General features: G+C 46.4%; 17 non-coding genes across 17 annotated transcripts; all 17 read right to left on the reverse strand.

The window, feature by feature from the left end:
• Window positions 1-348: 348 nt before the first annotated feature.
• On the reverse strand, window positions 349-430 carry trnas-uga (transfer RNA serine (anticodon UGA)). Its single transcript has one exon. It is a non-coding gene; the product is annotated as a tRNA-Ser (tRNA).
• A 337-nt stretch (window positions 431-767) lies between these two features.
• Window positions 768-849, reverse strand: trnas-aga (transfer RNA serine (anticodon AGA)). Its single transcript has one exon. It is a non-coding gene; the product is annotated as a tRNA-Ser (tRNA).
• Window positions 850-1,898: 1,049 nt separating this feature from the next.
• On the reverse strand, window positions 1,899-1,980 carry trnas-uga (transfer RNA serine (anticodon UGA)). Its single transcript has one exon. It is a non-coding gene; the product is annotated as a tRNA-Ser (tRNA).
• Window positions 1,981-3,442: 1,462 nt separating this feature from the next.
• On the reverse strand, window positions 3,443-3,519 carry trnas-uga (transfer RNA serine (anticodon UGA)). Its single transcript has one exon. It is a non-coding gene; the product is annotated as a tRNA-Ser (tRNA).
• A 342-nt stretch (window positions 3,520-3,861) lies between these two features.
• On the reverse strand, window positions 3,862-3,943 carry trnas-aga (transfer RNA serine (anticodon AGA)). Its single transcript has one exon. It is a non-coding gene; the product is annotated as a tRNA-Ser (tRNA).
• Window positions 3,944-4,991: 1,048 nt separating this feature from the next.
• trnas-uga (transfer RNA serine (anticodon UGA)) lies at window positions 4,992-5,073 on the reverse strand. Its single transcript has one exon. It is a non-coding gene; the product is annotated as a tRNA-Ser (tRNA).
• A 337-nt stretch (window positions 5,074-5,410) lies between these two features.
• Window positions 5,411-5,492, reverse strand: trnas-aga (transfer RNA serine (anticodon AGA)). The gene has a single exon. It is a non-coding gene; the product is annotated as a tRNA-Ser (tRNA).
• A 1,049-nt stretch (window positions 5,493-6,541) lies between these two features.
• On the reverse strand, window positions 6,542-6,623 carry trnas-uga (transfer RNA serine (anticodon UGA)). The gene has a single exon. It is a non-coding gene; the product is annotated as a tRNA-Ser (tRNA).
• A 1,468-nt stretch (window positions 6,624-8,091) lies between these two features.
• Window positions 8,092-8,173, reverse strand: trnas-uga (transfer RNA serine (anticodon UGA)). The gene has a single exon. It is a non-coding gene; the product is annotated as a tRNA-Ser (tRNA).
• A 337-nt stretch (window positions 8,174-8,510) lies between these two features.
• trnas-aga (transfer RNA serine (anticodon AGA)) lies at window positions 8,511-8,592 on the reverse strand. Its single transcript has one exon. It is a non-coding gene; the product is annotated as a tRNA-Ser (tRNA).
• A 337-nt stretch (window positions 8,593-8,929) lies between these two features.
• On the reverse strand, window positions 8,930-9,011 carry trnas-aga (transfer RNA serine (anticodon AGA)). Its single transcript has one exon. It is a non-coding gene; the product is annotated as a tRNA-Ser (tRNA).
• Window positions 9,012-10,059: 1,048 nt separating this feature from the next.
• Window positions 10,060-10,141, reverse strand: trnas-uga (transfer RNA serine (anticodon UGA)). Its single transcript has one exon. It is a non-coding gene; the product is annotated as a tRNA-Ser (tRNA).
• A 337-nt stretch (window positions 10,142-10,478) lies between these two features.
• Window positions 10,479-10,560, reverse strand: trnas-aga (transfer RNA serine (anticodon AGA)). The gene has a single exon. It is a non-coding gene; the product is annotated as a tRNA-Ser (tRNA).
• Window positions 10,561-11,608: 1,048 nt separating this feature from the next.
• trnas-uga (transfer RNA serine (anticodon UGA)) lies at window positions 11,609-11,690 on the reverse strand. The gene has a single exon. It is a non-coding gene; the product is annotated as a tRNA-Ser (tRNA).
• Window positions 11,691-14,175: 2,485 nt separating this feature from the next.
• On the reverse strand, window positions 14,176-14,257 carry trnas-aga (transfer RNA serine (anticodon AGA)). The gene has a single exon. It is a non-coding gene; the product is annotated as a tRNA-Ser (tRNA).
• Window positions 14,258-15,305: 1,048 nt separating this feature from the next.
• On the reverse strand, window positions 15,306-15,387 carry trnas-uga (transfer RNA serine (anticodon UGA)). The gene has a single exon. It is a non-coding gene; the product is annotated as a tRNA-Ser (tRNA).
• Window positions 15,388-16,994: 1,607 nt separating this feature from the next.
• Window positions 16,995-17,076, reverse strand: trnas-uga (transfer RNA serine (anticodon UGA)). The gene has a single exon. It is a non-coding gene; the product is annotated as a tRNA-Ser (tRNA).
• Window positions 17,077-26,605: the final 9,529 nt, after the last annotated feature.

Raw genomic sequence — 26,605 nt, forward strand, 5'->3', positions numbered from 1 at the left:
TACACGTTAGAGTTAGCCATTGACTTTCTTAGTTGGATGTGGGCAACACTGGACACAGCACAGAATACTGGAGAATGCAGTCAATGGCCTGAGGTTGTAAAAAGCAGCCCATGCATTACTTACAGTTGGCAGTACCAAGCTGACGTGACCCGGATTCGAACTAGGCATGCTGGGGCCACAACGCAGAGTACTGATCACTATACGATCACAGCACACCACTGGCTCACACCTTGGCTTCCAAGACACAAAGGGACATTGGCTTGTTTGCAAGATGCAGAGAAGGACGGTATTTCAGTTGGGGAGAAATAAGCAAAAAGGAGCTGTCCACATTGTGGAAGTGCCAACCAACGTAGTCGGCAGGGTTCGAACCTGCGCGGGGATACCCCAATGGATTTCAAGTCCATCGCCTTAACCTCTCGGCCACGACTACACCTGGCTGTAGTGTTTTGGCTCTCATGGCCGTATATGATCAACACTAGATACATAAGAAGTTGGGTAAGAAATCCAGCCGATGGCGGAAAAAGATCAGCCCAGCATGGCTTTCCGTTAACAGGTACATGCTGCGGTGACCAGGATTCAAACTGGGGTTTCTCTGGGCACAACATAGTGTACTGATCACTTTTCTATCACGGCAAACCACTGTCGCTCACCCACAGCTGCCTGATCACTAAGAGACGGGGGCTTGTTTACGATAGGTAGAGGAGGACTGCATTCACGTATAGGAGAATTGAAAGAAAAGAGAACAGCATTGTGGACATGCAAAATTGCGTAGTCGGCAGGATTCGAACCTGCGCGGGGAAACCCCAATGGATTTCTAGTCCATCGCCTTAACCACTCGGCCACGACTACAGATGTTCCCTCTGTCTCCCCTGCTGAGGTGCCAACAAAACACGGGGCCAACAAGCGTAGATCAAGCCGCACTATCTCTTGTGCAACTTTTGCGTACAGTCTCTGGGAAGCAGAGACAGCGCAACTCTAATCTAACACACTCAGCTAACTTCATGAGCACTCTTCTCTCACAAGCTGACGATCTGAATCGGAGCAATGTGCTCTCGCATTGGGCCACACCCCAACAGACAGGCACCAAGTGATATTGAAGCATGACGAGGTTCCTGACATTGAGACAGTCCTCCGTCCAAACAGCATCAGTGCTAGCATCAGCATCAGTCTTGAAAGGAGCCGTGCATAAATTAACTTTCCAGCAGCAGATGGAATGGGGAAAAAATGTGCCACAAATGGAGAGCCTAAAAAAAGAATAGGCGACTTGGAAGAAACAATCAAATCCCAATTTTTGCCTCAACGTTGAAGCCATACAAGATAGTGCTGTCGATTTTTTTAATGTTTCTCTAGGCAACATCTGAATGGACTTGAATTACTCAAAGAGGGATTAAACACCCTGGCCTGCAACAAAATGACATGAAAGCCACAATTCCTCTCACAGAGAGATAAAGCAAAAGCAACTGGTTGTTTTATAGTCAGCAGGCCTCGAACCTGAGTGGGGAGACCCCAATGGGCTTCATTTGCATCACCTTAACCTCTCGGCCACGACTACACGTTAGAGTTAGCCATTGACTTTCTTAGTTGGATGTGGGCAACACTGGACACAGCACAGAATACTGGAGAATGCAGTCAATGGCCTGAGGTTGTAAAAAGCAGCCCATGCATTATTTACAGTTGGCAGTAGCAAGCTGCCGTGACCCGGATTCGAACTAGGCATGCTGGGGCCACAACGCAGAGTACTGATCACTATACGATCACAGCACACCACTGGCTCACACCTTGGCTTCCAAGACACAAAGGGACATTGGCTTGTTTGCAAGATGCAGAGAAGGACGGTATTTCAGTTGGGGAGAAATAAGCAAAAAAGGAGCTGTCCACATTGTGGAAGTGCCAACCAACGTAGTCGGCAGGGTTCGAACCTGCGCGGGGATACCCCAATGGATTTCAAGTCCATCGCCTTAACCTCTCGGCCACGACTACACCTGGCTGTAGCTTTTTGGCTCTCATGGCCGTATATGATCAACACTAGATACATAAGAAGTTGGGTAAGAAATCCAGCCGATGGCGACAAAAGATCAGCCCAGCATGGCTTTCCGTTAACAGGTACATGCTGCTGTGACCAGGATTCAAACCTGGGTTTCTCTGGGCACAACATAGTGTACTGATCACTTTTCGATCACGGCAAACCACTGTCGCTCACCCACAGCTGCCTGATCACTAAGAGACGGGGGCTTGTTTACGATATGTAGAGGAGGACTGCATTCACGTATAGGAGAATTAAAAGAAAAGAGAACAGCATTGTGGACATGCAAAATTGCGTAGTCGCCGGATTCGAACCTGCGCGGGGAAACCCCAATGGATTTCTAGTCCATCGCCTTAACCACTCGGCCACGACTACAGATGTGCTCTCTGTCTCCCCTGCTGAGGTGCCAACAAAACACGGGGTCAACAAGCGTAGATCAAGCCGCACTATCTCTTGTGCAACTTTTGCGTACAGTCTCTGGGAAGCAGAGACAGCGCAACTCTAATCTAACACACTCAGCTAACTTCATGAGCACTCTTCTCTCACAAGCTGACGATCTGAATCGGAGCAATGTGCTCTCGCATTGGGCCACACCCCAACGGACAGGCACCAAGTGATATTGAAGCATGACGAGGTTCCTGACATTGAGACAGTCCTCCGCCCAAACAGCATCAGTGCTAGCATCAGCATCAGTCTTGAAAGGAGCCGTGCATAAACTAACTTTCCAGCAGCAGATGGAATGGGGAAAAAATGTGCCACAAATGGAGAGCCTAAAAAAAGAATAGGCGACTTGGAAGAAACAATCAAATCCCAATTTTTGCCTCAACGTTGAAGCCATACAAGATAGTGCTGTCGATTTTTTTAATGTTTCTCTAGGCAACATCTGAATGGACTTGAATTACTCAAAGAGGGATTAAACACCCTGGCCTGCAACAAAATGACATGAAAGCCACAATTCCTCTCACAGAGAGATAAAGCAAAAGCAACTGGTTGTTTTATAGTCAGCAGGCCTCGAACCTGAGTGGGGAGACCCCAATGGGCTTCATTTGCATCACCTTAACCTCTCGGCCACGACTACACGTTAGAGTTAGCCATTGACTTTCTTAGTTGGATGTGGGCAACACTGGACACAGCACAGAATACTGGAGAATGCATTCAATGGCCTGAGGTTGTAAAAAGCAGCCCATGCATTACTTACAGTTGGCAGCAGCAAGCTGCCGTGACCCGGATTCGAACTAGGCACGCTGGGGCCACAACGCAGAGTACTGATCACTATACGATCACAGCACACCACTGGCTCACACCTTGGCTTCCAAGACACAAAGGGACATTGGCTTGTTTGCAAGATGCAGAGAAGGACGGTATTTCAGTTGGGGAGAAATAAGCAAAAAGGAGCTGTCCACATTGTGGAAGTGCCAACCGACATGGCAGGGTTCGAACCTGCACGGGGATACCCCAATGGATTTCAAGTCCATCGCCTTAACCTCTCGGCCACGACTACACCTGGCTGTAGCATTTTGGCTCTCATGGCTGTATATGATCAACACTAGATACATAAGAAGTTGGGTAAGAAATCCAGCCGATGGCGACAAAAGATCAGCCCAGCATGGCTTTCCGTTAACAGGTACATGCTGCTGTGACCAGGATTCAAACCGGGGTTTCTCTGGCCACAACATAGTGTACTGATCACTTTTCGATCACGGCAAACCACTGTCGCTCACCCACAGCTGCCTGATCACTAAGAGACGGGGGCTTGTTTACGATATGTAGAGGAGGACTGCATTCACGTGTAGGAGAATTGAAAGAAAAGAGAACAGCATTGTGGACATGCAAAATTGCGTAGTCGGCAGGATTCGAACCTGCGCGGGGAAACCCCAATGGATTTCTAGTCCATCGCCTTAACCACTCGGCCACGACTACAGATGAGCTCTCTGTCTCCCCTGCTGAGGTGCCAACAAAACACGGGGTCAACAAGCGTAGATCAAGCCGCACTATCTCTTGTGCAACTTTTGCGTACAGTCTCTGGGAAGCAGAGACAGCGCAACTCTAATCTAACACACTCAGCTAACTTCATGAGCACTCTTCTCTCACAAGCTGACGATCTGAATCGGAGCAATGTGCTCTCGCATTGGGCCACACCCCAACGGACAGGCACCAAGTGATATTGAAGCATGACGAGGTTCCTGACATTGAGACAGTCCTCCGCCCAAACAGCATCAGTGCTAGCATCAGCATCAGTCTTGAAAGGAGCCGTGCATAAACTAACTTTCCAGCAGCAGATGGAATGGGGAAAAAATGTGCCACAAATGGAGAGCCTAAAAAAAGAATAGGCGACTTGGAAGAAACAATCAAATCCCAATTTTTGCCTCAACGTTGAAGCCATACAAGATAGTGCTGTCGATTTTTTTTATGTTTCTCTAGGCAACATCTGAATGGACTTGAATTACTCAATGAGGGATTAAAGACTCTGGCCTGCAACAAAATGACATGAAAGCCACAATTCCTCTCACAGAGAGATAAAGCAAAAGCAACTGGTTGTTTTATAGTCAGCAGGCCTCGAACCTGAGTGGGGAGACCCCAATGGGCTTCATTTGCATCACCTTAACCTCTCGGCCACGACTACACGTTAGAGTTAGCCATTGACTTTCTTAGTTGGATGTGGGCAACACTGGACACAGCACAGAATACTGGAGAATGCAGTCAATGGCCTGAGGTTGTAAAAAGCAGCCCATGCATTACTTACAGTTGGCAGTAGCAAGCTGCTGTGAGCCGGATTCGAACTAGGTATGCTGGGGCCACAACGCAGAGTACTGATCACTATACGATCACAGCACACCACTGGCTCACACCTTGGCTTCCAAGACACAAAGGGACATTGGCTTGTTTGCAAGATGCAGAGAAGAACGGTATTTCAGTTGGGGAGAAATAAGCAAAAAGGAGCTGTCCACATTGTGGAAGTGCCAACCAACGTAGTCGGCAGGGTTCGAACCTGCGCGGGGATACCCCAATGGATTTCAAGTCCATCGCCTTAACCTCTCGGCCACGACTACACCTGGCTGTAGCTTTTTGGCTCTCATGGCCGTATATGATCAACACTAGATACATAAGAAGTTGGGTAAGAAATCCAGCCGATGGCGACAAAAGATCAGCCCAGCATGGCTTTCCGTTAACAGGTACATGCTGCTGTGACCAGGATTCAAACCGGGGTTTCTCTGGGCACAACATAGTGTACTGATCACTTTTCGATCACGGCAAACCACTTTCGCTCACCCACAGCTGCCTGATCACTAAGAGACGGGGGCTTGTTTACGATATGTAGAGGAGGACTGCATTCACGTATAGGAGAATTGAAAGAAAAGAGAACAGCATTGTGGACATGCAAAATTGCGTAGTCGGCAGGATTCGAACCTGCGCGGGGAAACCCCAATGGATTTCTAGTCCATCACCTTAACCACTCGGCCACGACTACAGATGAGGTCTCTGTCTCCCCTGCTGAGGTGCCAACAAAACACGGGGTCAACAAGCGTAGATCAAGCCGCACTATCTCTTGTGCAACTTTTGCGTACAGTCTCTGGGAAGCAGAGACAGCGCAACTCTAATCTAACACACTCAGCTAACTTCATGAGCACTCTTCTCTCACAAGCTGACGATCTGAATCGGAGCAATGTGCTCTCGCATTGGGCCACACCCCAACGGACAGGCACCAAGTGATATTGAAGCATGACGAGGTTCCTGACATTGAGACAGTCCTCCGCCTTAACAGCATCAGTGCTAGCATCAGCATCAGTCTTGAAAGGAGCCGTGCATAAACTAACTTTCCAGCAGCAGATGGAATGGGGAAAAAATGTGTCACAAATGGAGAGCCTAAAAAAAGAATAGGCGACTTGGAAGAAACAATCAAATCCCAATTTTTGCCTCAACGTTGAAGCCATACAAGATAGTGCTGTCGATTTTTTTAATGTTTCTCTAGGCAACATCTGAATGGACTTGAATTACTCAAAGAGGGATTAAACACCCTGGCCTGCAACAAAATAACATGAAAGCCACAATTCTTCTCACAGAGAGATAAAGCAAAAGCAACTGGTTTTTTTTATAGTCGGCAGGCCTCGAACCTGAGTGGGGAAACCCCAATGGGCTTCATTTGCATCACCTTAACCTCTCGGCCACGACTACACGTTAGAGTAAGCCATTGACTTTCTTAGTTGGATGTGGGCAACACTGGACACAGCACAGAATACTGGAGAATGCAGTCAATGGCCTGAGGTTCTAAAAAGCAGCCCATGCATTACTTACAGTTGGCAGTAGCAAGCTGCCTTGAGCCGGATTCGAACTAGGTATGCTGGGGCCACAACGCAGAGTACTGATCACTATACGATCACAGCACACCACTGGCTCACACCTTGGCTTCCAAGACACAAAGGGACATTGGCTTGTTTGCAAGATGCAGAGAAGGACGGTATTTCAGTTGGGGAGAAATAAGCAAAAAGGAGCTGTCCACATTGTGGAAGTGCCAACCAACGTAGTCGGCAGGGTTCGAACCTGCGCGGGGATACCCCAATGGATTTCAAGTCCATCGCCTTAACCTCTCGGCCACGACTACACCTGGCTGTAGCTTTTTGGCTCTCATGGCCATATATGATCAACACTAGATACATAAGAAGTTGGGTAAGAAATCCAGCCGATGGCGACAAAAGATCAGCCCAGCATGGCTTTCCGTTAACAGGTACATGCTGCTGTGACCAGGATTCAAACCGGGGTTTCTCTGGGCACAACATAGTGTACTGATCACTTTTCAATCACGGCAAACCACTGTCGCTCACCCACAGCTGCCTGATCACTAAGAGACGGGGGCTTGTTTATGATATGTAGAGGAGGACTGCATTCACGTATAGAAGAATTGAAAGAAAAGAGAACAGCATAGTGGACATGCAAAATTGCATAGTCGGCAGGATTCGAACCTGCGTGGGGAAACCCCAATGGATTTCTAGTCCATCGCCTTAACCACTCGGCCACGGCTACAGATGTCCCCTCTGTCTCCCCTGCTGAGGTGCCAACAAAACACGGGGTCAACAAGCGTAGATCAAGCCGCACTATCTCTTGTGCAACTTTTGCGTACAGTCTCTGGGAAGCAGAGACAGCGCAACTCTAATCTAACACACTCAGCTAACTTCATGAGCACTCTTCTCTCACAAGCTGACGATCTGAATCGGAGCAATGTGCTCTCGCATTGGGCCACACCCCAACGGACAGGCACCAAGTGATATTGAAGCATGACGAGGTTCCTGACATTGAGACAGTCCTCCGCCTTAACAGCATCAGTGCTAGCATCAGCATCAGTCTTGAAAGGAGCCGTGCATAAACTAACTTTCCAGCAGCAGATGGAATGGGGAAAAAATGTGTCACAAATGGAGAGCCTAAAAAAAGAATAGGCGACTTGGAAGAAACAATCAAATCCCAATTTTTGCCTCAACGTTGAAGCCATACAAGATAGTGCTGTCGATTTTTTTAATGTTTCTCTAGGCAACATCTGAATGGACTTGAATTACTCAAAGAGGGATTAAACACCCTGGCCTGCAACAAAATAACATGAAAGCCACAATTCTTCTCACAGAGAGATAAAGCAAAAGCAACTGGTTTTTTTTATAGTCGGCAGGCCTCGAACCTGAGTGGGGAAACCCCAATGGGCTTCATTTGCATCACCTTAACCTCTCGGCCACGACTACACGTTAGAGTAAGCCATTGACTTTCTTAGTTGGATGTGGGCAACACTGGACACAGCACAGAATACTGGAGAATGCAGTCAATGGCCTGAGGTTCTAAAAAGCAGCCCATGCATTACTTACAGTTGGCAGTAGCAAGCTGCCTTGAGCCGGATTCGAACTAGGTATGCTGGGGCCACAACGCAGAGTACTGATCACTATACGATCACAGCACACCACTGGCTCACACCTTGGCTTCCAAGACACAAAGGGACATTGGCTTGTTTGCAAGATGCAGAGAAGAACAGTATTTCAGTTGGGGAGAAATAAGCAAAAAGGAGCTGTCCACATTGTGGAAGTGCCAACCAACGTAGTCGGCAGGGTTCGAACCTGCGCGGGGATACCCCAATGGATTTCAAGACCATCGCCTTAACCTCTCGGCCACGACTACACCTGGCTGTAGCTTTTTGGCTCTCATGGCTGTATATGATCAACACTAGATACATAAGAAGTTGGGTAAGAAATCCAGCCGATGGCGACAAAAGATCAGCCCAGCATGGCTTTCCGTTAACAAGTACATGCTGCTGTGACCAGGATTCAAACCGGGGTTTCTCTGGGCACAACATAGTGTACTGATCACTTTTCGATCACGGCAAACCACTGTCGCTCACCCACAGCTGCCTGATCACTAAGAGACGGGGGCTTGTTTATGATATGTAGAGGAGGACTGCATTCACGTATAGAAGAATTGAAAGAAAAGAGAACAGCATTGTGGACATGCAAAATTGCGTAGTCGGCAGGATTCGAACCTGCGCGGGGAAACCCCAATGGATTTCAAGTCCATCGCCTTAACCTCTCGGCCACGACTACACCTGGCTGTAGCTTTTTGGCTCTCATGGCCGTATATGATCAACACTAGATACATAAGAAGTTGGGTAAGAAATCCAGCCGATGGCGACAAAAGATCAGCCCAGCATGGCTTTCCGTTAACAGGTACATGCTGCTGTGACCAGGATTCAAACCGGGGTTTCTCTGGGCACAACATAGTGTACTGATCACTTTTCGATCACGGCAAACCACTGTCGCTCACCCACAGCTGCCTGATCACTAAGAGACGGGGGCTTGTTTACGATATGTAGAGGAGGACTGCATTCACGTATAGGAGAATTGAAAGAAAAGAGAACAGCATTGTGGACATGCAAAATTGCGTAGTCGGCAGGATTCGAACCTGCGCGGGGAAACCCCAATGGATTTCTAGTCCATCGCCTTAACCACTCGGCCACGACTACAGATGTTCCCTCTGTCTCCCCTGCTGAGGTGCCAACAAAACACGGGGTCAACAAGCGTAGATCAAGCCGCACTATCTCTTGTGCAACTTTTGCGTACAGTCTCTGGGAAGCAGAGACAGCGCAACTCTAATCTAACACACTCAGCTAACTTCATGAGCACTCTTCTCTCACAAGCTGACGATCTGAATCGGAGCAATGTGCTCTCGCATTGGGCCACACCCCAACGGACAGGCACCAAGTGATATTGAAGCATGACGAGGTTCCTGACATTGAGACAGTCCTCCGTCCAAACAGCATCAGTGCTAGCATCAGCATCAGTCTTGAAAGGAGCCGTGCATAAATTAACTTTCCAGCAGCAGATGGAATGGGGAAAAAATGTGCCACAAATGGAGAGCCTAAAAAAAGAATAGGCGACTTGGAAGAAACAATCAAATCCCAATTTTTGCCTCAACGTTGAAGCCATACAAGATAGTGCTGTCGATTTTTTTAATGTTTCTCTAGGCAACATCTGAATGGACTTGAATTACTCAAAGAGGGATTAAACACCCTGGCCTGCAACAAAATGACATGAAAGCCACAATTCCTCTCACAGAGAGATAAAGCAAAAGCAACTGTTTTTTTTATAGTCGGCAGGCCTCGAACCTGAGTGGGGAGACCCCAATGGGCTTCATTTGCATCACCTTAATCTCTCGGCCACGACTACACGTTAGAGTAAGCCATTGACTTTCTTAGTTGGATGTGGGCAACACTGGACACAGCACAGAATACTGGAGAATGCAGTCAATGGCCTGAGGTTCTAAAAAGCAGCCCATGCATTACTTACAGTTGGCAGTAGCAAGCTGCCGTGACCCGGATTCTAACTAGGCTTGCTGGGGCCAAAACACAGAGTACTGAGCACTATACGATCACAGCACACCACTGGCTCACACCTTGGCTTCCAGGACACAAAGGGACATTGGCTTGTTTGCAAGATGCAGAGAAGAACGGTATTTCAGTTGGGGAGAAATAAGCAAAAAGGAGCTGTCCACATTGTGGAAGTGCCAACCAACGTAGTCGGCAGGGTTCGAACCTGCGCGGGGATACCCCAATGGATTTCAAGACCATCGCCTTAACCTCTCGGCCACGACTACACCTGGCTGTAGCTTTTTGGCTCTCATGGCTGTATATGATCAACACTAGATACATAAGAAGTTGGGTAAGAAATCCAGCCGATGGCGACAAAAGATCAGCCCAGCATGGCTTTCCGTTAACAAGTACATGCTGCTGTGACCAGGATTCAAACCGGGGTTTCTCTGGGCACAACATAGTGTACTGATCACTTTTCGATCACGGCAAACCACTGTCGCTCACCCACAGCTGCCTGATCACTAAGAGACGGGGGCTTGTTTATGATATGTAGAGGAGGACTGCATTCACGTATAGAAGAATTGAAAGAAAAGAGAACAGCATTGTGGACATGCAAAATTGCGTAGTCGGCAAGATTCGAACCTGCGCGGGGAAACCCCAATGGATTTCTAGTCCATCGCCTTAACCACTCGGCCACGACTACAGATGTCCCCTCTGTCTCCCCTGCTGAGGTGCCAACAAAACACGGGGTCAACAAGCGTAGATCAAGCCGCACTATCTCTTGTGCAACTTTTGCGTACAGTCTCTGGGAAGCAGAGACAGCGCAACTCTAATCTAACACACTCAGCTAACTTAATGAGCACTCTTCTCTCACAAGCTGACGATCTGAATCGGAGCAATGTGCTCTCGCATTGGGCCACACCCCAACGGACAGGCACCAAGTGATATTGAAGCATGACGAGGTTCCTGACATTGAGACAGTCCTCCGCCCAAACAGCATCAGTGCTAGCATCAGCATCAGTCTTGAAAGGAGCCGTGCAAAAATTAACTTTCCAGCAGCAGATGGAATGGGGAAAAAAGGTGCCACAAATGGAGAGCCTAAAAAAAGAATAGGCGACTTGGAAGAAACAATCAAATCCCAATTTTTGCCTCAACGTTGAAGCCATACAAGATAGTGCTGTCGATTTTTTTAATGTTTCTCTAGGCAACATCTGAATGGACTTGAATTACTCAAAGAGGGATTAAACACCCTGGCCTCCAACAAAATGACATGAAAGCCACAATTCCTCTCACAGAGAGATAAAGCAAAAGCAACTGGTTGTTTTATAGTCGGCAGGCCTCGAACCTGAGTGGGGAGACCCCAATGGGCTTCATTTGCATCACCTTAACCTCTCGGCCACGACTACACGTTAGAGTAAGCCATTGACTTTCTTAGTTGGATGTGGGCAACACTGGACACAGCACAGAATACTGGAGAATGCAGTCAATGGCCTGAGGTTCTAAAAAGCAGCCCATGCATTACTTACAGTTGGCAGTAGCAAGCTGCCGTGACCCGGATTCTAACTAGGCTTGCTGGGGCCAAAACGCAGAGTACTGAGCACTATACGATCACAGCACACCACTGGCTCACACCTTGGCTTCCAGGACACAAAGGAACATTGGCTTGTTTGCAAGATGCAGAGAAGGACGGTATTTCAGTTGGGGAGAAATAAGCAAAAAGGAGCTGTCCACATTGTGGAAGTGCCAACCAACGTAGTCAGCAGCGTTCGAACCTGCGCGGGGATACCCCAATGGATTTCAAGTCCATCGCCTTAACCTCTCGGCCACGACTACACCTGGCTGTAGCTTTTTTGCTCTCATGGCCGTATATGATCAACACTAGATACATAAGAAGTTGGGTAAGAAATCCAGCCGATGGCGACAAAAGATCAGCCCAGCATGGCTTTCCGTTAACAGGTACATGCTGCTGTGACCAGGATTCAAACCGGGGTTTCTCTGGGCACAACATAGTGCACTGATCACTTTTCGATCACGACAAACCACTATCGCTCACCCACAGCTGCCTGATCACTAAGAGACGGGGGCTTGTTTACGATATGTAGAGGAGGACTGCATTCACGTATAGGAGAATTGAAAGAAAAGAGAACAGCATTGTGGACATGCAAAATTGCGTAGTCGGCAGGATTCGAACCTGCGCGGGGAAACCCCAATGGATTTCTAGTCCATCGCCTTAACCAGTCGGCCACGAATACAGATGTCCCCTCTGTCTCCCCTGCTGAGGTGCCAACAAAACACGGGGTCAACAAGCGTAGATCAAGCCGCACTATCTCTTGTGCAACTTTTGCATACAGTCTCTGGGAAGCAGAGACAGCGCAACTCTAATCTAACACACTCAGCTAACTTCATGAGCACTCTTCTCTCACAAGCTGACGATCTGAATCGGAGCAATGTGCTCTCGCATTGGGCCACACCCCAACGGACAGGCACCAAGTGATATTGAGGCATGACGAGGTTCCTGACATTGAGACAGTCCTCCGTCCAAACAGCATCAGTGCTAGCATCAGCATCAGTCTTGAAAGGAGCCGTGCATAAATTAACTTTCCAGCAGCAGATGGAATGGGGAAAAAATGTGCCACAAATGGAGAGCCTAAAAAAAGAATAGGCGACTTGGAAGAAACAATCAAATCCCAATTTTTGCCTCAACGTTGAAGCCATACAAGATAGTGCTGTCGATTTTTTTAATGTTTCTCTAGGCAACATCTGAATGGACTTGAATTACTCAAAGAGGGATTAAACACCCTGGCCTGCAACAAAATGACATGAAAGCCACAATTCCTCTCACAGAGAGATAAAGCAAAAGCAACTGGTTGCTTTATAGTCAGCAGGCCTCAAACCTGAGTGGGGAGACCCAAATGGGCTTCATTTGCATCACCTTAACCTCTCGGCCACGACTACACGTTAGAGTTAGCCATTGACTTTCTTAGTTGGATGTGGGCAACACTGGACACAGCACAGAATACTGGAGAAGGCAGTCAATGGCCTGAGGTTGTAAAAATGAGCCCATGCACTACTTACGGTTGGCAGTAGCAAGCTGACGTGACCCGGATTCGAACTAGGCTTGCTGGGGCCACAACGCAGAGTACTGAACACTATACGATTACAGCACACCACTGGCTCACACCTTAGCTTCCAGGACACAAAGGGACATTGGCTTGTTTGCAAGATGCAGAGAAGGACGGTATTTCAGTTGGGGAGAAATGAGCTGTCCATATTGTGGAAGTGCCAATCAACATGATCGGCAGGGTTCGAACCAGCGCGGAGATACTCCAATGGATTTCAAGTCCATCGCCTTAACTTCTCAGCCACGACTACCCCTGGCTGTAGCTTTGTGGCTCTCATGGCCATATATGGTCAACACTAGATACATAAGAAGTTGGGTAAGAAATCCAGCCGATGGCGACAAAAGATCAGCCCAGCATGGCTTTCCATCCGCTGCTACTCCGTTTGCACTGGCTGCCAGTTGCTGCTCGCATCAAATTCAAAGCTCTGATGTTTGCTTACAAAGCGACTTCTGGCCTTGCTCCTTCTTATCTGCTCTCGCTTCTGCAGATCTATGTGCCCTCCAGAAACTTGCGTTCTGTGAATGAACGTCGCCTCGTGGTTCCATCCCAAAGGGGGAAAAAATCACTTTCGCGAACGCTCACGCTCAATCTGCCCAGTTGGTGGAATGAACTCCCTAACTGCATCAGAACAGCAGAGTCACTCGCTATTTTCAAGAAACGACTAAAAACTCAACTATTTAGTCTCCACTACACTTCCTAATCTGTAATTGCCTCTCTGAATATCACACTAACTGTACAAAAAAAAAAAAAATACTAATACTACTAATACTTCCCTTCTTAGACTTTACAGACCTGAAACTTGCTTATAGCACTTATTCATTGTTGCTCTTGGTTGTGTAAATTGCTTCCTTGTCCTCATTTGTAAGTCGCTTTGGATAAAAGCGTCTGCTAAATGACTAAATGTAAATGTACATAAGAAGTTGGGTAAGAAATCCAGCCGATGGCGACAAAAGATCAGCCCAGCATGGCTTTCCGTTAACAGGTACACGCTGCTGTGACCAGGATTCAAACCGGGGTTTCTCTGGCCACAACATAGTGTACTGATCACTTTTCGATCACGGCAAACCACTGTCGCTCACCCACAGCTGCCTGATCACTAAGAGACGGGGGCTTGTTTACGATATGTAGAGGAGGACTGCATTCACGTATAGGAGAATTGAAAGAAAAGAGAACAGCATTGTGGACATGCAAAATTGCGTAGTCGGCAGGATTCGAACCTGCGCGGGGAAACCCCAATGGATTTCTAGTCCATCGCCTTAACCACTCGGCCACGACTACAGATGTGCTCTCTGTCTCCCCTGCTGAGGTGCCAACAAAACACGGGGTCAACAAGCGTAGATCAAGCCGCACTATCTCTTGTGCAACTTTTGCGTACAGTCTCTGGGAAGCAGAGACAGCGCAACTCTAATCTAACACACTCAGCTAACTTCATGAGCACTCTTCTCTCACAAGCTGACGATCTGAATCGGAGCAATGTGCTCTCGCATTGGGCCACACCCCAACGGACAGGCACCAAGTGATATTGAAGCATGACGAGGTTCCTGACATTGAGACAGTCCTTCGCCCAAACAGCATTAGTGCTAGCATCAGCATCAGTCTTGAAAGGAGCCGTGCATAAATTAACTTTCCAGCAGCAGATGGAATGGGGAAAAAATGTGCCACAAATGGAGAGCCTGAAAAAAGAATAGGCGACTTGGAAGAAACAATCAAATCCCAATTTTTGCCTCAACGTTGAAGCCATACAAGATAGTGCTGTCGATTTTTTTAACGTTTCTCTAGGCAACATCAGAATGGACTTGAATTACTCAAAGAGGGATTAAACACCCTGGCCTGCAACAAAATGACATGAAAGCCACAATTCCTCTCACAGAGAGATAAAGCAAAAGCAACTGGTTGTTTTATAGTCAGCAGGCCTCGAATATGAGTGGGGAGACCCCAATGGGCTTCATTTGCATCACCTTAACCTCTCTGCCACGTCTACACGTTAGAGTTAGCCATTGACTTTCTTAGTTGGATGTGGGCAACACTGGACACAGCACTGAATACGGGAGAATGCAGTCAATGGCCTGAGGTTGTAAAAATGAGTCCATGCACTACTTACGGTTGGCAGTAGCAAGCTGCCGTGACCCAGATTCGAACTAGGCTTGCTGGGGCCACAACGCAGAGTACTGAGCACTATACGATCACAGCACACCACTGGCTCAGACTTTAGCTTCCAGGACACAAAGGGACATTGGCTTGTTTGCAAGATGCAGAGAAGGACAGTATTTCAGTTGGGGAGAAATAAGCAAAAAGAAGCTGTCCACATTGTGGAAGTGCCAACCAACGTAGTCGGCAGGGTTCGAACCTGCGCGGGGATACCCCAATGGATTTCAATTCCATCGCCTTAACCTCTCGGCCACGACTACACCTGGCTGTAGTTTTTTGGCTCTCATGGCCGTATATGATCAACACTAGATACATAAGAAGTTGGGTAAGAAATCCAGCCGATGGCGACAAAAGATCAGCCCAGCATGGCTTTCTCTTAACATGTACACGCTGCTGTGACCAGGATTCAAACCGGGGTTTCTCTGGCCACAACATAGTGTACTGATCACTTTTCAATCACGGTAAACCACTGTCGCTCACCCACAGCTGCCTGATCACTAAGAGATGGGGGCTTGTTTACAATATGTAGAGGAGGACTGCATTCACGTATAGGAGAATTGAAAGAAAAGAGAACAGCATTGTGGACATGCAAAATTGCATAGTCGGCAGGATTCGAACCTGCGCGGTGAAACCCCAATGGATTTCTAGTCCATCGCCTTAACCACTCGGCCACGACTGCAGATGTCCCCTCTGTCTCCCCTGCTGAGGTGCCAACAAAACACGGGGTCAACAAGCGTAGATCAAGCCGCACTATCTCTTGTGCAACTTTTGCGAACAGTCTATGGGAAGCAGAGACAGCGCAACTCTAATCTAACACACTTAGCTAACGTCATGAGCAATCTTTTTTCACAAGCTGACGATCTGAATCGGAGCAATGTGCTCTCGCATTGGGCCACACCCCAACGGACAGGCACCAAGTGATATTGAAGCATGACGAGGTTCCTGACATTGAGACAGTCCTCCGTCCAAACAGCATCAGTGCTAGCATCAGCATCAGTCTTGAAAGGAGCCGTGCATAAATTAACTTTCCAGCAGCAGATGGAATGGGGAAAAAATGTGCCACAAATGGAGAGCCTAAAAAAAGAATAGGCGACTTGGAAGAAACAATCAAATCCCAATTTTTTTTCCTCAACGTTGAAGCCATACAAGATAGTGCTGTCGATTTTTTTAATGTTTCTCTAGGCAACATCAGAATGGACATGAATTACTCAAAGAGGGATTAAACACCCTGGCCTGCAACAAAATGACATGAAAGCCACAATTCCTCTCACAGAGAGAAAAAGCAAAATCGACTGGTTGTTTTATAGTCAGCAGGGTTCGAACCTGAGTAGGGAGACCCCAATGGGCTTCATTTGCATCACCTTCACCTCTCGGCCACGACTACACGTTAGAGATAGCCATTGACTTTCTTAGTTAGATGTGGGCAACACTGGACACAGCACAGAATACGGGAGAATGCAGTCAATGGCCTGAGGTTGTAAAAATCAGCCCATGCATTACTTACTTTTTGCAGTAACAAGCTACAGTGACCCAGTTTTGAACTAGGCTTGCTGGGGCCACAACGCAGAGTACTGAACACTATACGATCACAGAATACGGGAGAATGCAGTCAATGGCCTGAGGTTGTAAAAATCAGCCCATGCATTACTTACTTTTTGCAGTAACAAGCTACAGTGACCCAGTTTTGAAGTAGGCTTGCTGGGGCCACAACGCAGAGTACGTAACACTATACGATCACAGAACACCACTGGCTCACACCTTAGTTTCCAGGACACAAAGGGACATTGGCTTGTTTGCAAGATACAGAGAAGGACGGTATTTCAGTTGGGGAGAAATGAGCTGTCCATATTGTGGAAGTGCCAATCAACATAATCGGCAGGGTTCGAACCAGCGCGGAGATACCCCAATGGATTTCAAGTCCATCGCCTTAACCTCTCAGCCACGACTACCCCTGGCTGTAGCTTTGTGGCTCTCATGGCCATATATGGTCAACACTAGATACATAAGAAGTTGGATAAGAAATCCAGCCGATGGCGACAAAAGATCAGCCCAGCATGGCTTTCCGTTAACAGGTACATGCTGCTGTGACCAGGATTCAAACCAGGGTTTCTCTGGCCACAACATAGTGTGTTGATCACTTTCCAATCACGGCAAACCACTGTCGCTCAGCCACAGCTGCCTGATCACTAAGAAATGGGGGCTTGTTTACGATATGTAGAGGAAGACTGCATTCAGGTATAGGAGAATTGAAAGAAAAGAGAACAGCATTGTGGACTTGCAAAATTGCATAGTTGGCAGGATTCGAACCTGCGCGGGGAAACCCCAATCTAGTCCATCGCCTTAACCACTCGGCTATGACTACAGATGTCCCCTCCCTCTCCCCTGCTGAGGTGCCAACAAAACACGGGGTCAACAAGGGTAGATCAAGCCGCACTATCTCTTGTGCAACTTTTGCGTACAGTCTCTGGGAAGCAGAGACAGCGCAACTCTCTAATCTAACACACTCAGCTAACATCATGAGCCCTCTTTTCTCACAAGCTGACGATCTAAATCAGAGCAATGTGCTCTCGCATTGGGCCACACCCCAACGGACAGGCACCAAGTGATATTGAAGCATGACGAGGTTCCTGACATTGTGACAGTCCTTCGCCCAAACAGGGACCTGAATCCTGGACCCTCAGATTAAAAGGTTGATCTGAATTCAGAGCATTGTGCTCTCGCGTCGGGCCACATCCCAATGGACAGCCACCAAGTGATATTAAAGCATTACAAAGTCTGTAACAACAAGACAGTCCTTCGCCCGTACAGGGACTTGAACCCTGGACCCTCAGATTAAAAGTGTGATGCTCTACCGACTGAGCTATCCAGGCTCTTTAAAAGCCAGCACACATATACTGCTTTGTGGAGTTGGACCACTGCAGCACTGACCTGCATCCTCTAAAAAAACAGAAGCAGTATCCTCCAGGAAACGGCGTTTCAGAACTGTGCCATGCCACTGCTGAGCTGCACCATGGAAGACTTTGAAGTCATTTGGTGTAACCAAAGCCACGGTCCAAAAGCACATTCTGGTTGAGCCTTTTGGAACTGTGCTAGCATCAGTCTTGAAAGGAGCCGTGTATAAATTAACTTTCCAGCAGCAGATGGAATGGGGAAAAAAATGTGCCAGAAATGGAGAGCCTAAAAAAAGAATAGGCGACTTGGAGGAAACAATCAAATCCCAATTTTCGCCTCAACATTGAACCATACAAGATGGTGGTGTCGATTTTTTGAATGTTTCTCTAGACAACATCAGAATGGACTTGAATTGCTCAAAGAGGGATTAAACACCTGGCCTGCAACAAAACGACATGAAAGCCACATGTCCTCTCACAGAGAGAAAAAGCAAAATCAACTGGTTGTTCTATAGTCGGCAGGGTTCAAACCTGGGTGGGGAGACCCCAATGGATTTTGAGTCCACAACCTTAACTTCTCGGTCTCGACTACCCGTCAGGATAGCCATTGACTTTCTCAGTTGGATGTGGGCAACACCAGGGGCGGACTGGCCATCTGGCAGACCGGGCACTTTCTCGGTGGGCCAACGTACTTTTTGGGCCGGGCTGATCATCGTCTCATGATCTGATCGGCCCATAAAAGGCGTAACAGCCTATCGTTTTTTCTGCCTTATTAATTGACGCTGCTGTGATCTGTGACTCTTTGAAAGTGAGATGCTTTTTTCCCGGACAGACAGACCGGGCCGGCCCATGTGACACTCTGGAGCCCATTGGCTCTTTTCGGCATTGACGTTGGGCTGGCCCAATCACAAACTCCTATTTTGGACTCCGTGTGAGCGTGCGTCGTCTGTGTGTATTTGTCAAAATAGTCAAGAGTCAGAGAGAAGAAAAGCAAGGGAGGCGCAGAGAAATCGCGGGAAATACACCAGCGTTTCATTTAGCGGTTCTGAAAAGTTCTCAGTTCATTCTAGTACACGGCTAAAAGTGCAAATCACATGACCACACACATGCCCACTCTCTGCCTAGAGCCAGTAGTTCAGCGGGCGAGCATAAACCCCAGGTGAGAGTGTAGTGCATGCCAGACAGTTCATCTGCTGGATGATCTCATCTCACTATAGTTGTTAAACGTGATATTGAATTCATCTTGTTGTCTCTATCTAACAATTCTTATGTCTTTTGAATCACTTGTTCTCAGTTAACTGTTTTGGCTGAGTGCAAAGATAAGCTAATATATTCATATATGTAACCAAATACACTGATTCTGCACATTGACTGATTGCTTACCTTTATCGTTTAAATTTAATGTACGTATACTGTTATAATGGCCATTATTATTAAAACTGATATTCTGCAAAAGAGACAGGGTAAAGATCATTCTTTTCAATGGAAATGAAAGGAGACAGTTATATTTTAGCCCTGTTTTGTTATAAATATGCAGAGTGAAGATGATGCTCATATAAATATGCAGCTACACGAGGCTGTTTTGTGTCTGTTAATCATAATATCAAAATGAAACAAATTTGACTTATATTATGTTTTCATTGTTTAGATGAGGATGAGGTGAAAGAGGTGAAAGAGGTTAAAATGTAACACTGTTCCCTTTGAAGATTTAACCATGCATTAGCAGGCAGATTTTGTTATGTTTATTATTGAATATAGGCTGAGTGAATAGTGTATTGAATAAGCTAAATTGGCTGTAGTGTATGAGTGTGTGTGAATGAGTGTGTTTGGGTGATTTCCAATATTGGGTTGTGGCTGGAAAGGCATCTGCTGCATAAAACATGCTGGAATAGTTGGCAGTTCATTCCACTGCGGCAACCCCTGATAAATAAGGGACTAATACGAAGAAAAATAAATGAATGAATAGTGTATTTTTTAGAACTCAACAAATATCTTTATGGACAGTACACAGAAATTAAATTGAGATTAAAGTTTGTGTTTATTTATTTATTTCATAAATATGGCTTTTGTGTTTTGTAGAATATGAGTTGATAAAAATATTGGATGTGCATAGATAGATAGCATTTTGATTTAATTTAGTGGGCCGCTCTGGCCCAAAATGCCAGGGCCGATTTTTTGCCCCAGTCCAGCCCTGGGCAACACTGGACACAGCACAGATTGCGGGAGAATGCATTCAATGGCCTGAGGTTGTTAAAAGCAGCCCATGCATTACTTACAGTTAGCAGTAACAAGCTGCTGTGACTCAGATTTAAACAAGGGCTGTTGCGGCCACAACGCAGAGTACTGACAACTATACGATCACGGCACAACACTTGCTCACACTGCAATGGTCTGGACATAAAGGGACATGGCCTTGTTTGTGAGATGCAGAGAAGGAAGGTATTTCCTTTAAGGAGAAATGAGCCAAAAGGAACAGTCCACATTGTGGAAGTGCCAACCAACGTAGTCGGTAGGGATCGAACCTGTGTGGGAGACCCCAACGGATTTCAAGTCCATCACCTTAACCTCTGTCTCAATCCAACCGAAAATCCAACCATTCACTGCGCTGAAATGTAAAAAGGGTCCATAACAGTACATCAACCATATTATGTTATCTTTCAATTTATTTAGGACTAATGATGGTTTAAGACATGTACTTAATCAAAAACTAACCTTAGGGGTAGTTCACCCAAACGTTACATTTACTTACCATTTAATGAGTAACACAGAATTTAAATATGTACACTGAACTGCAAATAATCTTTACTTCAAAGTCTGTAATGCCTGCACATAGCCTCCCCCCCCCCCCCCCGCGCTTTAATGATTATCATTATAAATGATCACATTCTCCTGTATGACATGATGATAGTACTTCTGCTAGATAGTAATGTATAGTGTCTATATGGTATCTGTAAATGTTTAGTGTGTGAAATTGTTGGACAACCACCACACACACATTAAACAGCAAAATAAACATGTCTATAGCTTACTAAAAGCCTTTATGTCTGTTCATATATTTTATATAAATGCAGAGCAGCAAGACCCATGGGATTTCATCAGCCACTCACCATCAGAGTCCTCAGTGGAAGCTGAGAAGAGCAGAAGAGGAAGCTAAGCAAGAGATGCCAGAAAAAAGGGGGAAGGAAATAATGTGTTATTTTGCTGTTTGAGTATAGGCAGGGGCAGTGGGTAGCACAATTGTCTCACAGCAAGGAGGTCGCTGGTTGGAGCCTCGGCTGGGTCAATTGGCATTTCTGTGTGGAGTTAGCATTTTCTCCCCATGTTAGCATGGGTTTCCTCCGGGTGCTCCCACAAGTCCAAAAATATGTGGTGACATTGGGTAAGCAAAAAATTGTCCGTAGTGTATGTGTGTATGGATGTTTCCCAGTGATGGGTTGCAGCTGGGTGGCAACACAGTGGCACAGTAGGTAGTGCTGTTTCCTCACAGCAAGAAGGTTGCTGGTTCGAGCCTCGGCTGAGTCAGTTGGCGTTTCTGCGTGGAGTTCTTCCTGCGTTCGCGTGGGTTTCCTCCTGGTGCTCCGGTTTCCCTCACAGTCCAAAGACATGCGGTACAGGTGAATTGGGTAGACTAAATTGTCCGTAGTGAATGGGTGTGTATGGATGTTTCCCAGATATGGGTTGCAGTTGGAAGGGCATCCACTGCGTAAAACATGCTGGATATGTTGGTGGTTCAATCCACTGTGGCGACCCCAGATTAACAAAAGGACAAAGCCGAAGAGAAAATGAATGAGTAAAGTCAATAATTGACAAGACAATGTTTGATTAAGAAGAAGTGTTTTAAAATGCTTATTTATTAAAATAAAGGTTACAAAGTAAAGAAGAAATATATTGTGTGTTTGTATATTTATTTTACTGCCTTCAAGATTTTACATTGTAAACTAAAGGGAACAAGGGGGGAACAAATGTATTTACCCTTTAACTACAGGTAACAAGGGAGGAACAATGCTTCACTTTAATTTACAACCCCCAAATGTGGTATTTACCCTTTAAGTACAGGGAACAAGGGGGTAAGAAGGGAGGAGCAATCCTTCACTTTAATTTACAACCCTCAACTGTGGTATTTACCCTTTAAGTACAGGGAACAAGGGGGTAACAAGGGAGGAGCAATGCTTCACTTTAATCTACAACCCTCAAATGTGGTATTTACCCTTTAAGTACAGGGAACAAGGGGGTAACAAGGGAGGAGCAATGCTTCACTTTAATTTACAACCCTCAAATGTGGTATTTACCCTAAAAGTACAGGGAATAAGGACGGAACAAATACTGTTTTTACCCTTTAACTACAGGGAACAAAGAGGGAAGAAGCTGAACTTTAACACACTAGTGTATACTTAAACACTAATGGCTCGTTTTCACTGACTGGTACAGTACAGTACGGTTCGGGTCAGTACGGGTCACCTTTATCAGGCTTGCGTTTTCCCTACAAAGGGTACCCTTTTGGTAGGCGTTGTATATGCAAAAGTTTAAGTCGACGTCATTTTTCGCTCGTGAAAATGTCTACAATAAAGCTGCACAGGTCATTCACATATCATATGAAAAGCACTTCTCACAAAACAGATGCTTTACACATAAATACTTGTGTATAAATGTTTATTACTAACTTTTCTATAACTTTTCTATAAACAGGAGTTGATTATAACTGCAGATCAATGACGGTGCGAAATAGCCTACTGTAACGTCTATAAATATATTAAATAAATAAATAAATTAACATATATGAACACATACAGACCCTTACAGTCTCCGATATGTTACCAACTACAGAAGAACTACTCAAAGCAGACATTTCGTCGTTAATTAGGCTCAAAACAACACAAAGTATAGCCTACAGTCAGTGAAAACCTCTCATCTGTGTCTGTAATCTTCAGCAGCACACGAAGCCTCTGTTAGAGAGTCATTCCATCATTCCCAGTTCATATTAGTCCAAAAGGTGATAATAAAGATTAAAACAAGGCAGTTTGTTCACGTTTGCTGAAGAAATAACGTGCTCCTTGGCTTCGCCTTGTTTTCACACTCCACTCTCGCGATTGTCCTTTTCTTTCTGAATGTGTCACTGTCGCGTTTGTCAGCTTCTCTCAGGATCGGGTTTCCAAAGCTTGTCAATAATCAAGTGCATGTTATTATTATCAGATCAAGAAGTTTGTTATTTCAGATAGAGCTCGCGGCGAGCGAAAGAAAGAAAGCTAAACCACTCGGGCTTCAGACTGGCTCGTTAAAAACTACGCGGCACAGGGTAAATCTGCTCCTCTCCATGGCTTTGTGGCTGTTTATCATGACGACAGGGTTTGTTTGCAGGATTGACCATGGCTGCATATGTATTTATAATTCCGCTGTAATCTCTCGCTGTGTATTTCAAACATGGCGGGTCCTTTGTTTACATTCTGGCTTGTTGAGTCTACGAATGACGTATCTCTGTAAACCAATAGCGTTCAGCTGCGCGTGTAGCTCCACCTTTTGGGACCCTTTCTGCAGTTTGGGACTGAAAGGGTCCCAAAAAAGTGGTACGGTATGGTTTGGTTCGGTACGCCTTTTGACAGTGGAAACGGCCATAAAAGCGTACCAAACCAAACCGTACCATACCGTACCACTCAGTGGAAATGGGCCATAAGAACAGAGAAAACTACAGCAGCAGTTTTTATTGATTGAAGACCAAATTACTACATTTTTCTATAAAGCATCAGCTATAAGTTTACTGAAATGCAAACAGCAGTAAAGATGGGAGCCTGTTTTAATCTGCATTGAACCCTGATGGTAGGCCTATATCATGCAAAGTTATTTGTTAATAGTGAGTTATGAAGACATTGATGGCTTTGGTGAGATCGACGAGTAAACATAAGGTAAGTAGTGTATGGAAAGATATTTTTTATTGAATTGCAGATTTAAAATACATACAGTATACAATAAGGGTTCATAATTTCACAAGTTGTAAACCTTTTATTCATTAAACACCCCATATAAAACCCAAGCACTGAATAAGTGTAACGAAGTGACTGACACAGAGGGATCCATTTGCAGCATTTTTATTAAACACAGTTTAATAAACAATAGCACACAGATGTTGTGCGTGCGCAAACTCACATCAAACACAGTAGTATGTAGTCATTTAGCTGGCGGCAGGTAAACACAGGATGAGTTAGCAGGCATGGGTCAGAGGCAGGCGGCTAGTATCAGAGTCGGTAAGCAGGCTAGAGTTCAAAGGCAGGCGGCTAGGATCAAAGTCAATATTCAGGCTGAAGTACAAGGCAGGCGGCAGGCAAGACTGGGTCAGTAAACAAAGCAGGATCACAACGGGAAGGCAGACAAGAATGAGAACGCTCAGTAGTGTTAGCCGGGGCAAAACAAAACTTCGCAATGAAGCAGTGTGTGAGTGCTGCTTATATGTGTGTGGAAGGTGATTGCTGGATGCGTGTCAGGTGTGTCTGCAATCAGTGTAAGTGGATGATGTAATCTCAATAGTCCGGTGATGATGACCTCTGCTGGCCAGCGAGGGGAATGACTGGGACCGAGTCAGTGACAAAGCCCCCCTCCTGCGAATGGCTCCTGAAGTGAGGGGCGCCACGACGCCGGGGTCTACCACGGGGACAAGGGGCCGGCATTTTCAGATGTAGACGATGAAACTCACTTGTGGTTGATCCATGATTGTTCCTCCGGACCGTACCCCTCCCAGTCAATCAGGTATTGTAGATGTCCCCCTCGGCGTCTAGACCTCAGGATCTCACGGATCTGGTACGCCTCCTTTCCATCGATGATGATTAGTGGGGGACCCTGATCACCGGCTGCCACCTCCCTATCAACCTCGGCTGGACCAGCAGCTGGCTTGAGCAGTGATACATGGAACGTATGAGAGATGCGATAGTGATTAGGCAGGTTAAGTTAGTAGGAAACAGGTGTAATTTGGCGATCAATAGTGAAAGGGCCAACATACCTGGGACTGAGCTTCTTGCATGGGAGTTTAAGGCGAAGGTCCTTGGTAGAAAGCCAAACCTATTGACCGGGAGTGTAAGTGGGACTGGGACGGCGGTGACGATCAGCCTGTTCTTTAAATCTTCGGACTGCATGGGAGAGATGTGTATGGGCTGCGTTCCAGGTTGTCTCACACTGTTGGAACCACTGATCAAGGGCAGGGAGTTTGGATGGTTCGCCAGACCATGGGAACAGGGAGGGTTGAAACCCTAGAATGACTTGAAACTGTGTTAGGCCAGTTGCTGCTTTTCTAAAGGAGTTTTGGGCATATTCGGCCCACATTAGAAAACGACTCCAATTGGTTTGGTGCTGATGACAGTACGTTCTTAAAAATCTTCCAATCTCCTGATTCAGCCGCTCTACCTGGCCATTGGACTGGGGGTGATAACCGAAAGTTAGACTTATGTTGATATTGAGGTTTTTAAAAAAAGCAGACCATACTCTTGAAGTAAATTAGGGACCTCTTACAGACACAATATCCTCCGGTAGCCCATAGAATCTGAAAACTTGGTTGCATAAAGCCTGATTTATACTTCTGTGTCAGGTGACCGGCATAACCCACGGCGCATGCAACGCGCGTGGCTGTCCATTTATACTTCTGCGCGCTGTCTCTGTCAGTCTGCATTAACACTTCCGAAACGCTAGTTGGCAGTGAGGTGTAAATGTTCCTCTGTGTCAAGTTTCTTCGCTGCTTTTTTGCTTTTCCTGAACACTTCCGGGATGTACAAGTGGCTTAAACTCGCTCATTTTGAGGCAGGAACCGGCGGACGTGCAACAACTTTAACTATGAGGTAAACACAAAACAAAACTTTCCATGCTGAGCTCCTTCACGGGACTCAACACTTGTAAACAATCGCTCGCTCCATTCGCGTGGCTCTCGGCCCCACCCAGACTCGTCAGCGCTACCAAGTCGACCAATCACAGAGCTTACGCTACGCGTTGTTTTGACGTGTAGTTACATTTTTTGAGAGGTGCACGTCAGTGACAGTGACGGCCATGGCAAAGGGCTATGCGTCAGCGGCGTAGCATACGCCGGCGTTTGATGCAGAAGTATAAATCAGCCTTAAGAGCTCAGCTGTTTCAAGTGCTTTGGGAAGTTTTGGTATGGTGATCAGCCTGCAAGCCTTGGAGAAGCGGTCTATGACAGTGAGTATGGTAGTGTGACCCATAGATAAGGGAAGATCGGTGATAAAATCTATGGCGATGTGTGACCATGGGCGACAGGGAACCTCAAGAGGCTGTAGGAGATCGGCTCGACTGTGACAGAAGTGTTTGTTCATGTTACAGGGAACACAGTTCTTCACAAAGACGTCTTTTCTTATTTCGGGCCACCAGTAAGGGTTAAGAATGAGATCAAGGGTGCCTGCGATGCCTGGATGACCGGAACTGGGGTTGGTATGGACTTCTTCCATTACTCTGCTCCTGAGTGGTAATGGGACAAATATTTTATCAGCTGGACAGGTAGGAGGAGAGGGATGTTTAGCTGTGGATTGGGCAATTTCGGTTTCAATATCCCAAGAGATGGGTGCCAGAATCATGGAGTCGGGTATAATAGGTTGGTCAT

Source organism: Danio rerio, chromosome 20 (genome assembly GCF_052040795.2).
Source record: "Danio rerio strain M-AB ecotype USA chromosome 20, GRCz13ab, whole genome shotgun sequence".
NCBI lineage: Eukaryota > Metazoa > Chordata > Actinopteri > Cypriniformes > Danionidae > Danio > Danio rerio.